The following is a 13,949-nucleotide window of genomic DNA, read 5'->3' as shown; positions in this document are numbered from 1 at the left end:
TTCGTGAAGGAGTACTACGGGCAGTTCTATGCTGGTCGTGTGCACCCCACTGAGGCAAACCAACTGGTCGAGATACGCCAGAAAGAAGGGGAGCCTTTGAAGGAGTATGTTCAGCGCTTCATGTGAGCCGCAGCAGGAGCCAAGACTATGGGCGATGAAGGCAGGATGATGGCCCTAACCACTAGGGTTAGGCGCCATTATCCTCTCTGGAGTAGTCTCAGGAAGCATGGGGTTAATACTACCCAAGAGATTTTAGATCGAGCTGATCGGTACATCAAGCTCGAAGACGCGATTGCCAACAAAGGCAAGTCACCAACAAAGGACAAGGGGCCCAAGGAAGATCCCACCAAAGCCACCAATGGGTCTAAGCCTGATGGCAACGGCAAGGGCAACGGGAATGGCAACGGTAAAAATGGTGGAAAGCGGACGAATGGTGAACCCTCGACCTCCGAGAGTAAACGCCTCAAAAATAATCGGTATGAACCAAAATTCACCAATTACACCGCCCTTGTCGAAAGCCGAGCCGAGGTGTTCCAAGCGACCAGCTTGAGCGTGCCCTACAGACGACTCGCACCTATAAGAAAGGATATCTCCAAGAGAGATTCGACAAAGTTCTGTCGTTATCATAATGACTACGGGCACGACACCAACGAGTGTAATCAGCTGAAGGACGAGATTGAGTTCCTGATAAGACAGGGACACTTAAGAAGATATGTATGAGCCGCAGGAGGTTCTCAGCGAGAGGCTCAAGGTGGCAACGAGTCAACGCCTGCACGCCAGCGCTCGCCACCTTTACAGCCAGCTCCCGTGGCAGGTACCCTACTCACCATCTGCAGAGGCCCACATCTTGCAGGAGATAGTGGAAAAGAGAGGGAACGATACGCTTGAACCCTATGCCACGACTAGGACATCGAGATGATGAGTGTCGAGGATCGTGCACCCAAAAAGGCTCGGACGGAGGAGGAACCGATCACCTTCTCTGATGATGACGCCCAGCATGTGCGATTCCCACACTCTGATCCGCTGGTCGTGGATGTCCAAATCGCAAATATGATGGTGCAAAGGGTGTTGGTCGATACAGGAAGTTCGGTCAACATCCTATATAAGTCCTCGCCGGAAAGGATGAAACTGTCCATCAAGGACCTAGAGCCATGAAACCAAACCATTTATGGTTTTTCCAGAGAAGGGTTCACCCCAATAAGGTCAATTAGACTCCCAGTCATAGCAGGTACCGTGCCTGCTAACAGGACATTGCTCACCACTTTTATAGTGGTTGATTTTCCTTCGGCATATAATGTCGTGATAGGGAGACCCATTCTGGTTGACCTTCGAGCCGTCACTTCTGTGTGGCACCTCGCCATGAAGTTCCCAACAGACGTAGGAGTAGGATGCGTACTGGGAAACCAGCGAAAGGCGAGAGAATGCTACAACGCCTCGATCACCAAAGCAAAAAAGGGTGTATCGAGGGATCCCGCCGGAAAAGAGTTGCAAATGGCATCTGATGTTCAAGCCCGCTCAGGTGATAATCTCACCAAATAGGGCGTTGCCCAAAGTGAGGATAAAGACTTATATCTTCGCTTTGGGGATTTCGAAGAAGAAGTAGGCCCCATCGAGGACCTTGAAGAGGTCCAACTCGATGAGGGAAATCCGACCAGAGTTGTGAAAGTCGGTAAGAACTTAGAGACAACAACAAAGCAAGCACTGGTGGAGTTCTTGAAAAAGAACCAAGACGTCTTTGCCTGGTCGCATAAAGACATGGTTGGGATAGATCCTGCAATCATTAGCCATGTCCTGAACATTGACAAAAACTTCCCTCCTGTGCAGCAGAAAAGAAGGCTGCTCGACAAAGACCGGTCGAAAGCTTTAAAGGAAGAAGTCGAGAAGCTGAAGGAGAATGGGTTCATTAGGGTGGCATTTTATCCATCGTGGGTCTCCAATCTCGTACTCGTGCCTAAGCCGAATGGCAAGTGGCGTACGTGCGTGGATTTTACAGACCTCAATAAAGCTTGCCCTAAAGACTGCTTCCCACTCCCGAGATCGACCAGCTGGTCAATGCCACTGCAGGACACGAGATCCTTTCATTTATGGATGCCTACTCTGGGTATAACCAAATTAGTATGCATCCCCCTGATGAGGATCACACTAGCTTTCGAACCGATATAGGGCTCTACTGTTATAAGGTGATTCCCTTTGGTTTGAAAAACGCTGGTGTGACTTACCAGAGACTCATCAACCACATGTTTAAGGAGCTGATCAGGGAAAACGTGGAGGTTTACGTCGACGACATGCTGGTTAAGTCGAAGAAGGCAGAAGGACATATAAGGGATTTGCAGGAATGCTTCAACGTCCTTAATAAATACAGGATGAAGTTGAATCCCCTCAAATGTTCCTTCGGATTTGGATCAGGGAAGTTCTTGGGATTCATAGTTAACTCAAGAAAGAATTGAAGCTAATCCCGAAAAGATAAAAGCCCTGATCGAGATGAAGTCGCCAGTGAAGGTTAAAGATGTTCAAAGCCTGACTGGGAGAATTTTCGCCCTCAGTAGATTTATTTCAAAATCAACGGACAAGTGTGTCCCATTTTTCAATCTACTCAGAGGCAACAAGAAATTTGAATGGACAGATGAGTGCGAATAGGCCTTTCAAGGATTGAAAACGCATATGGCACAACCACCCATTCTATCAAAGCTAGTCGATAGGGAGACTTTTTTCATCTACCTAGCAATCACAAATTACGCTGCTAGTGCTGTTCTGGTGAGAGAAGAAGAAGGTGTGCAGAAGGCTGTCTATTACGCAAGCAAAAGGCTGATCGGAGCAGAATTGAGATATCCCCCCATCGAAAGGTTAGCCTACTGCTTAGTATTGGCCTATAGGAAGCTGCAACCTTACTTCCAAGCCCATCCAATTACGGTACTGACCGACCAGCCTCTTCGGCAAGTCCTGCAAAAGCCAGAGGCTGCCAGAAGATTACTAAAGTGGGCTGTCGAACTCGGGCAGTTCGACATATCTTACCTGCCGCGAGCAGTGATAAAGGGGCAAGCCTTAGCTGACTTCATCGCCGAATTAACAGAACTTGCAGGTAGCGAGGAGATCGAGGAGCCTAGCAAGCCTGAATGTCAAACCCAAGCACCCTCGTGGAAATTGTTCACCGAGGGATCATCTAACGAATCCCATGCAGGAGCAGGAGTGATATTGATAACGCCGGAAGGGCATCGATTTCACTGTGCAATAAGGTTTGACTTCACTGCCTCTAACAATGAGGCTGAATATGAAGCATTGCTCGCTGGATTGTGGTTAGCCAAGGATATGAACATAAAAGCGCTTGACATTTACAGTTGTAAATGTGGAAATTACTCCCTTATGAATCCTATTCACAAGTGAAGCTCTATACTACGAGACATCTTAAAAGCTACTCATTGTCCGCACAAGGGGATGAGGACGTCACATGATGGTGAGGGAATTGAGCTAAGAGGGCCACCCTCACTATGCGAGGGCCCTCGGCCGCTTGCCAATCTGAACGTCACCCTCGCTATGCGAGGGTCCCGGGTTGGCCATCTGCGTGCGCCCCATTCCATCAAGCATCGAGCCTCGCCTGCACTTAGGAGAAGAAAGCCAGCCTCGCTACGTGAGATACCCTCGCTATGCGAGGATGGAGGCCTTGTTGTGGCGTCCGTGCCCCGAGCCTCGCCACGCCTGCACTCGGGAGAAGAAGGTCAACCCCGCTACGCGAGACACCCTCGCTATGCGAGGGTGAGGCCTTGTTGTGGCGTCTGTGCTCTAAGCCTCGCCACGCCTGCACCCGGGGGGAAGAGGGGCAGCCTCGCTATGCGAGGGTGCTGCCCTGTTGCACCACCCGTGTCTTCAGTCTCGATTTCACGTGACCTGCGTAGACCAGCCTCGGCTCCTAGCGTATCGGCCACACATGACGCATACAGGATGAAGCCTCCTTGGCATTAGCATGAGGGGTACTTAGAGACACTTAGTGGGAATGCCAAGCCAGCATTGGGTACCAAACGTGTATTGATGAGGACAACCGGGTACAAGACACGCGTACTGACACGGGGCGTACGGTTGTGGAGAGAACAAAGGTACGACCCCGTGACCTGCATCTGAGGAGTAGTGGCAGTACGGACCTGTACGAAGAGTAGTGGTACCTCTTGGCCACCCTCAACCATACGCCAGAGCCGACAGTACTATGTCCTAGGCCACGACTCTGGCATCATCAGGGTAGAACCACTACGCCCTGAGCCACTACACTATCAGAGTACCTGTGTACGACCCTGTCGTCTGGGACTTGTCTGTATCCAGGGCCAATAGAGCCCCCCTATAAATAGGCCCCAACCCCTCAGGTTAAGGGGTTGAAAAACTGAGTGTATGAGGGGACATTTTAGAAATACATGATCTTTGTTCCATTGTTGCTCTGTTTTTTTTTCTATTGATTGAAGTTCTTTCCTCTTGATTCTAAGCTACCCTTACTATAAAAATATTAGTTTTCTAACCTTTAATCGTTGACGAGATTTCACCGTCAACAGTTTGGCGCCGTATGTGGGAACGTAAGCACCAAGCTACTGTTCTACCATTACTTCCGGCAAGAAGAAATGCCAAGACGTTCGAAGCGACTCAGGGAGCCACGAGAGGTGGAGGTCCACCTAAACGGAGTCCAGCTGAAGGCCTCCATGAAGGATCTATCTCCATCCCGAGACGTGGAGCCCGCAAGGGACCCTGAGGTTCATGAGAATGACAGGGAGGCCTCGTCACCGGCCATCTCGTCCTGTGATAATCCTCCAAGGATAACTACCGCACCACCAGGGAATGCCAACGAGTTCTCTCCTCCCAAACCACCGCAGGTACTGAAATCCGGCGGGCAGGATCCAGGCCCCTTGACGCGTAGACATGACAAACAACCCCGGGTCTATTCCGTGAGCTCGAGTTCTAAATCTCGTTTCTATGAAGAGGAGATTCGTGAGCTGCACCGTAAAAACCAAAGACTGGAGACCACCGTGGAGAACATATAGGAGGTGTTGAATGGCCTGTTGCAAGGTAAGTCGAACATGACCCTGCCCAAGAGGAAAGAAAAGGGTCAGGAAACCACTGTCCTGGTAAACGACAGGAGGACCAGACACTCCACCAGTAACACCCCCAGGGAGAAGCCACATGAGCATCCCGGACCATCGAGGCCACCTCAGGGGCCAAGGCAAGGGAACAATGTTGGCTCTCACAACGACATCGAGGTCACCTCAAAGAGGACGCCTCAGGTCTACGAGAAGAGCTCAACAAGGGAGGGGCAGACAAGAGAACTACACCTCCTACTATCCCCCGAGACGACAAAGGAAAGGAAGATGTCAACCCCTCCATGTTGAGAGACTCCCTGAAGGAGAGGAGGCAAGGCCTCAATACAGAGATGAGGAGCCTGCGAAGCAAGATTGTCATCGCACCCGGAGGACAAACCCTCGAGGATGAGTTCGATCATGAATCGCCCTTCACTAAAGAGATTCAAGCCATCCGACTCCCAGCCAACTTCAAGGAGCCGCATATGACCCCTTATGAGGGGAGCACAGACCCCAAGTACCATCTGGACGCATTCAATGACTTGATGAAGTTAAGAGGGATCAGCAGCGGGGCTAGATGCCACTGTTTCGTGGTCACATTGAAAGGACTTGCGTACAAATGGTTCAAAAGACTTCGCCCAGTACCATCAGGTCTTGGCAGCAACTTTCGAATGAGTTTCTCCGACAGCATCACGCCGTGCATGATTATACAATGCCAGGCACCAGCCTCGCCAATGTAAAACAAGGAGAAAACGAAAGTCTGAAGGGTTACATCCATAGGTTTAACATGGAGGCAGCCAAAGTGGGGAGCTTGACCCGCAGGGAATTAAAAATGGCCATCACAGCCGGAGTGCGTCCGGGAAGCAAATTGTGGGATAACATGCTTACGAGGGAAGTCACTGACCTAGATGACTTCTACGAGAGGGCGCAAAAGTATATTCGTGTGGAGGATGGCCATGCAAACTTAAAGGCAGGAAACAACGAGTCCCATGTAAAGTCCCCAGCCAATGAGGGGTCAAATAGAGCACATAAGTGCATACATGTGGAAGAGGGCCATAACGACTCGCATGTTGAAGAAAGCGAACCTTCCTCCAGTCACCCTACTACTAATACGTCTGAAGAGTCAATATAGAAGGGGACGTCATGCTAGAAGGGTCGCTGGCGAAGTTTAAAATTGGACGAGGACCATCTAGCCATATAAGTCCCGACATGAGGGGAGATCACCTCAAAAATTGCAAAAAGGGTCTCAAAGTAGACGCTCGCAAAAAGGGTCTCAACGTAGACGTTCGCAAAAAGGGTCTCAAAGTAGACACTTGCAAAAAGGGTCTCAAAGTAGACGCTCGCAAAAAGGGTCTCAACGTAGACGTTCGCAAAAAGGGTCTCAAAGTAGACGCTCACAAAAAGGGTCTCAACGTAGACGCTCGCAAAAAGGGTCTCAAAGTAGACGCTTGCAAAAAGGGTCTCAAAGAAGACGCTTGCTAAAGTAGTACTATGCCTAATGACGAGAGGGACGCTTCTCGCAAAAATAATAATAAAAAGCGCGCGCAAAGAATATAAAAGGACCTCAACAGCCCAACGAGTTAACGTGTCCTTACAAGTATAATCAAGGTGCACCAGAAAGATTATCGCCATCAGATCAGAGAAAAATATGTAATCCACGAACAGCAGTAATAAGAGGGACTTACCAGAGCCCCTTAAGTTTGATAAAAAAAAAGAGGAGAAAAAGAGAAGAAGTGGCTTCAAGCCTTGGGGGTATTCATAGGGAAAGTCAATGCTCCCTAGCCATTGGATCTATCTCCCTATGAATGGAGGAGATCAAGAGTATGGGTAACCTTGGGATCTGCGATTGAGGATGATTGGTCCTTATGCAATCTTAGGAATTTTCATGGATCCCCCAAGTGTTAGGTGGCTGTTGTGTTTCTTTGGATACTATAAAGAAACACAACTCCAAGCTTCACTTCGTATTTCTTCGAGCGACGTTGTGAAACTTTCCAAGGCTAAGTCCCCCAAGGTTGGCCGTACATGTCAGGCAAGAGAAATAGAAAGAGTCTACAAACACACTTAAAAGTGTACTTATAGACTCGGGGGGAAGTGTAAATGTGGAAATTCCTCCCTTATGAATCATATTCACAAGTGAAGCTCTATACTACGAGACATCCTAAAAGCTACTCATTGTCCGCACAAGGGGATGAGGACGTCACATGATGGTGAGGGAATTGAGCTAAGAGGGCCACCCTCGCTATGCGAGGGCCCTCGGCCGCTTGCCAATCTGAACGTCACCCTCGCTATGCGAGGGTCCCAGGTTGGCCATCTGCGTACGCCCCATTCCATCAAGCATCGAGCCTCGCCTGCACTTAGGAGAAGAAAGCCAACCTCGCTACATGAGATACCCTCGCTATGCGAGGATGGAGGCCTTGTTGTGGCGTCCGTGCCCCGAGCCTCGCCACGCCTGCACTCGGGAGAAGAAGGTTAACCCCGCTACGCGAGACACCCTTGCTATGCGAGGGTGAGGCCTTGTTGTGGCGTCTGTGCTCTGAGCCTCGCCACGCCTGCACCCGGGGGGAAGAGGGGCAGCCTCGCTATGCGAGGGTGTTGCCCTATTGCACTGCCCGTGTCTTCAGCCTCAATTTCACGTGACCTGCGTAGACCAGCCTTGGCTCCTAGCATATCGGCCACACATGACGCATACAGGATGAAGCCTCCTTGGCATTAGCATGAGGGGTACTTAGAGACACTTAGTGGGAATGCCAAGCCAGCATTGGGTACCAAACGTGTATTGATGAGGACAACCGGGTACAAGACATGCGTACTGACACGGGGCGTACGGTTGTGGAGAGAACAAAGGTACGGCCCCGTGACCTGCATCTGAGGAGTAGTGGCGGTACGGACCTGTACGAAGAGTAGTGGTACCTCTTGGCCACCCCCAACCATACGCCAAAGCTGACAGTAATATTTCCTAGGCCACGACTCTGGCATCATCAGGGTAGACACCACTACGCCCTGAGCCACTACACTATCAGTGTACCTGTGTATGACCCTGTCGTCTGGGACTTGTCTGTATCTAGGGCCAATAGAGCCCCCCTATAAATAGGCCCCAACCCCTCAGGTTAAGGGGTTGAAAAACTGAGTGTATGAGGGGACATTTTAGAAATACATGATCTTTGTTCCATTGTTGCTCTGTTTTTTTTTCTATTGATTGAAGTTCTTTCCTCTTGATTCTAAGCTACCCTTACTATAAAAATCTTAGTTTTCTAACCTTTAATCGTTGACAAGATTTCACCGTCAACAACAGTGATTCTCAACTAGTCGTGAATCAGATCTTGGGAGAGTATCAAGCGCGAGGATTAAAAATGTTTGCCTATCTGAATAAAGCAAAGGATCTTTTAGCCCAATTCGACAAATACACTCTACAGCAAGTGCCTCGTGATCAGAATTCCAATGCAGACGCTTTGGAAAAGTTGGCAAGTGCAAAAGATGCTGATACTCTGAACATAGTGCCAGTCGAACGACTGCCCGCACCTAGCATCCAAACAACAGAAACCTCTCTAGTCATCCAAATGGCGGATACATGGATGGCGTCATATGTAGAGTATTTATCGAGCGGCGTGCTACCAGCGGACAGAAACAAAGCCAAGACCCTTCAGCGGCAGGCTGCTAGGTATATCCTGGTCGATGGAATTCTGTACCGAAGGGGATACTCACTGCCACTTATCAGGTGTATTACAAAGGAGAAAGCCAAAGAGTTGATGAAAGAGGTACACGAAGGTTTTTGCGGGGACCACGCTAGGGGGCAAAGCCTGTCGAAAAAGATCCTAAGGCAAGGATATTTCTGGCCAACAATGAATGAAGACTCCATGGAGTTCGTGTGAAAATGTGACAAGTGCCAAAGGTTTTCTAAGATCCCGCGAGCAGCTCCCAATGAATTAAAGCAGATGCAGAGTCCATGGCCCTTTGCGGTTTGGGGAATAGATCTAATCAGATCTTTGCCTATGGGGAAAGGTGGTGTAAAGTACACAGTGGTTGCCGTCGACTACTTCACCAAATGGGCCGAAGCTGAGCCACTCGCGACCATGACGACGAAGAAAGTGCTTGACTTCGTGGACAAAAACATCATTTGTCGCTATGGATTGCCAAAAAAGATAGTCTTAGATAACGACACCCAGTTCGACAGTGATCTATTCACAGATTTCTATAGACGTCATGACATTATTAAAAGCTTTTCTTCAGTCGCTCATCCCCAAGCAAATGGACAAGTCGAGGCGGTCAACAAAACGCTGAAGGATACACTGAAGAAAAGACTTGAAGAAGCTAAGGGAGCATGGCTATAATAGTTGCCTGAAGTCCTCTAGTCGTACAGAACTTCCCACCGAACAGCAACAGGTCATACCCCGTTTTCCTTGGCATACGGGTATGAAGCCATGTTGCCTGTTGAGTTGGATCCGCCCTCTCACCGCAGATTAACATACGACTAGGATTCTAACAGCCAGTTACTAATGGAATCCTTGGACTCGATTGATGAAGGTCACCCGGCTCCGAGTAGCTGCATACCAGCAGAAGGTTGCCCGGTATTTCAACTCCAAAGTTTGAGAAAGAAAATTCAGTGTTGGAGACCTTGTGCTCCGAAGAGTTTTTCTTAACACCTGCGACCAAGCTACTGGAGTACTTGGGCCAAATTGGGAAGGGCCTTACCAGATTGATGAAGTCCTTCACCCAGGCACTTATAAATTTGCACGCTTAAACGGAGATCTCGTTCCTCGATATTGGAATGGAGAACACCTGCGCAAGTATTATCAATGAACAATTCTTCTTAAAGAATTGGCTTGTATAAATTTTACTTTTTACAAGTTTTGTGTAAGATCTTATTGATCACTTGTAAAGACATGTTTAGTCCATTTACTACGAGAATAAAAGGGACTGTACTCAGCCAGTCATTTCTTGCCAACTATTGTATTTATTACAAGTATTTGCTCATTACATGTGTTGTTTTGTTGTATTTTAATTCTAATCACATTGCTACGAGCAGTAACGTTTGGGCAGGTTCTAGTCAAGGCAAGTGACCAAGGACCTAAAGTTCCCCGATCACTTGGGGGGCATACGAGGTACAAGTAAGCAAAGCATGTCGTTAAAAGGTATGTAAACACATGAGCAAAATAAGGGAAAGCATGCTATGACACTTAGAGTATTTTTCAAAATTTTAGTATTTTGTTAAATCAAACCAAAGTGCTATGCTAGGTTCGGTCATGCGAACAATTAGATGTTATAATATGCAAATATATTATAATATCAAAGTGTTCATTTTACACCGCAAGCAGTGACTGCTTGGATGTAATTATTTAAAATAAAAGTAAAAGTTGCCCGTGCAGCAAAACCAAAGAAAAATTATATTGTCTTTACATCACGACCCGTAGGTCGTGTAGTTAAAAAAGAAATATAAAAGAAAAAAAAATCATGGAGCTTGAGGAGCTGGAGGATCCTAGGGAGGAGTCTGGTCGATGACTTCATTATTTGCACCCTCCATCCCGACGGCCAGCGAGATTTCGAGGGAAGCAGGGACCCTCGATCCCTCTTCTTCAGCCAGTTGAGCCGCGCAACGAGCCAGCTCAGCTTCTCTTGTGTTCTCAGGAAGGTAGTCAAAATTGGCACCCTGATTGTGCTTCTAGAAATCATAGAAGCACCTCAGAGTGGCATTTTTGTACCTCTCTAAGTTGGCAGCATTAGTCTTCTCCAAGTCCTTGACTCGGGCCTCCATGTCTCTGGTTTATATCCTGCTCGCGATCAAGTCCAGCTCGAGCTGCTTAGCCACCTTATAGTTAGAGCAGTTGGACTCCTTATATTAGTCCCTCAGCTCACGGGCTTTCTCCAGAGATTTTAGCTTCTCCTCCAACTCCTTTTCCAGTTTGGCCTTCTCCGCGGTCACCGCTGCCAGCTGATCAGCATGTCGGGCTTTGGCAGCTTTGAGTTCGTCCTCGTGCCGTTGATCCGAGGTCCTGGCCTCCTCGGTGACGACACCCAGGCGGATGCATCCAGCAGTGAGGGTTAGCATGGCTTGCATTCAGAACAAATATTAAACAAACAATAAATTGCCGAAGACCTGATTTCACAAAGGAAACAACTTACGCTGGTGAACTCATTCATGGCTCGGTTCAGAATTGGGTCAACGCCCATCGTCTCCATAGCCGCCATTGCTGCTCGGCAGCGGTCGTGCTTGGTGATTTTTATAAGCCTCTCCATGATCAGTTTAAAGGAGCGGCCGACCATCAGGTTCCCAGTTGAAGCAGGACCTTCCTGCTGGGTTTGATCAGATGGGCGGCAGGAGAAGGAGTTGACCCGGCCGCAGAAAATGGAGTCTGCTACTCGCGGGGGGAAGCCGGAATCGCGGTGACAGAGGGCCCGTCCTCCGAAGTGCCTTCATTGCGGGCCTTCTTCGCAACAGGCGCTTTGCTGCTCTCCCCAGCATGTGTCTTGCTGGATTTCTTTTTGCTTGGAGGGGCAGCAGCAGCCTCTGAGTTGCTGTAAAGGTCGAAGTTGTGGAATCCATACTTGAAAATCAAGAACAAAGTCGAACCATGAGATAGCAGGAATAGCCAAACACATTACATCAGAAAAAGAAACAAAAGAGGATTGTAAAGTCCAATACCCGAGCTAGTATTACTGGTCGCTACACTATAGACTCTACTAGTCTTACACTCATTCTTTGATACGAAGAAGTCTGGCCCTAAGTGTGGAGCATATTGAAAATTGTCATCCCCATCAAACAGATGACAGGGAATTGGAAAATTGTTTAAAAGCGAAATTACTATACCGTTGTCATCCGACAAGTCATCAGAGAGTTCGGCAGGCTCGGTGGCCTTCTGCTTTCCTTTTCCCTTGGGGGCCGAGGGCCTCTCTGCTCGAGGAGTGCTAGCAGGTTCCCTGATCGTGACCCCAGTTGGTCTCCTCCGCAGAGGATATGCATGGGGCTGCTGCTCGGGTTCCTCTTCAGCGCGAGCACTCCCTGCCAAAGGCCCCCTCATATTTGATTGAGGGTCCCAGAGGCCAGCCAACCTAAGTTAAGCCTCTGTAACTAGATTTTTGACACTCTTCTCATCATCTGACATGCTGGCTAAGAGTGCCGCTCTTGGCTCCATTCCCAGAGTTGGGTTTGGTCGCAGCCACGGGCCTGAAAGACATTAAAAGTTTAAGACATTATGGAGGAAAATACTAAGTGAAGAAGCCAGCCAGCGATGCGAAAGCTTTACCTCCTCGTGCGAAAGCCAAATTGTCCGCGACCAGGTCAGGCGTAAGGAAGTACTCTTGGTAGTACCTCCCCATGTTGGAGATGTGGGTCGTGTCAGTCAGGAAAGTGCGCCCGGTTTCCTGATGGAAGAACCCCGTGCCTTCATGATTGGGGTTAGATTTGAGGTCGAACAAGTAATTGACCTCATAAGGCGATGGCATGGGCCATTTTTTCTGGTTGTACAGGATATAGAGTGCAGCAAGCATTCTATATCTGTTTGGGGTAATTTGAAAGGGGGCAACTCCAAAATAGTTGGCCACCCCCTGAAAGAATGGATGAAGAGGCAGAGTGGCTCCTGCCTCAACATGAAACCGCGACTAGGCGCTGTAGGTGCCTCCAGGCAGATTAGCCTTTTGGTCTGGGTTGGGCTTGAGTAGGGTCACCTTTGTCAGATTGTATTTTCTTAAGTAGTTGGCGATCATTCCGATCGTCACCCTACTCGCAGAGACTACATGCCACTCGACATCCAGCTAAATAACATGTCAAGGGCGGGCATGCCTTTGGATATTTGGATCAAGGGCATTCTCATCTCGACCACTGGTCGAGGGAGCATCAGCACTAGGCTGATGAGAAGTGTTGGAAGTTTTTCTTTTCTGGGCCTTAGTTTTGGTGCGAGCCATATTTCGATTCAAAACTGGGGAAGTGTTTGGATTAATGCGAGAAAAAGGAATATCAGGTATCAATATCGAGAGTTGTTCTTCATCCTCGAGCAGTTGAGCCAGCAGATCATCGTCGATGGGTCTTACTCCGCTCCACGGGTCTTGCATATGAACTGCAAATAGACAAAGGGGGAGATAGGACGCACAGCCTGGGAGCTTATGTTGAAAGTTGGAATAACGTTGCTCGCGTCTATTGACCAACAACATTCTAATCGAAACACTAAGTTTTGTGCGAGTAGTTTGAAAAATGAATCAAAAAGTAAAAGTAAAAAGTTTTTTCTGAAAAAAGCTTTTTCAACTCCAAAGGGGTAGGAAAAACCCAGTTTTTCAGCTAGCCTAAAAATCGAATTTTTACTTCGATTTTACACCCTAAAACCATGATCCTGACTATCAAACTGATTCCTAACTTATATAGAGCAAAAGTACACTACCCTATCAAGCATCAAACGGTATATGCAAAATCTTCACAAATTTATACCCAAGAACACGAAAAGTCTCAGAGCACAGGAGCATCATGCATGGTATCTCAAAGGGTAAAACGTCGAAGAAAGTTTACCTGAGCGAAGATTGGAGATTCTGAGAAGGAGGAACTTCGAGTTTGCAAGAAAAAGATCCTTGGCAAAACGTCTGAAAACCTTGAAGTTCGGGGCTCTGAGATATTTTTCTTGGGAGTTCTTGGCAAAAGATGGCGTGTAAAGAGTTAAAAGAAGATTGTGGGGATTATTTATAGAGCTGATGTATGCCAAAAAGGGGTAATCATGTGTTGCCTTTTTTCAAAGCATGGGGGAGTGTAACAGCTGTCGGAATGGTTTCTTGAAAACTAAAAAGGCTTGATTAGACGTGATTAGGTCACTGTTTTCAAAAACGCACGAGGCCTCTAACAGATTTCGTGGGGCATATGAAAAGTTGTTTTCCTAAGTTTACTTATTGCTGGTCGCAATAAATAAACTTGGGGGGAAAATGTTT

This window comes from Humulus lupulus, chromosome 7, assembly GCF_963169125.1.
Source record: "Humulus lupulus chromosome 7, drHumLupu1.1, whole genome shotgun sequence".
Lineage (NCBI taxonomy): Eukaryota > Viridiplantae > Streptophyta > Magnoliopsida > Rosales > Cannabaceae > Humulus > Humulus lupulus.
Note: the sequence above shows the minus strand (reverse complement) of the source record.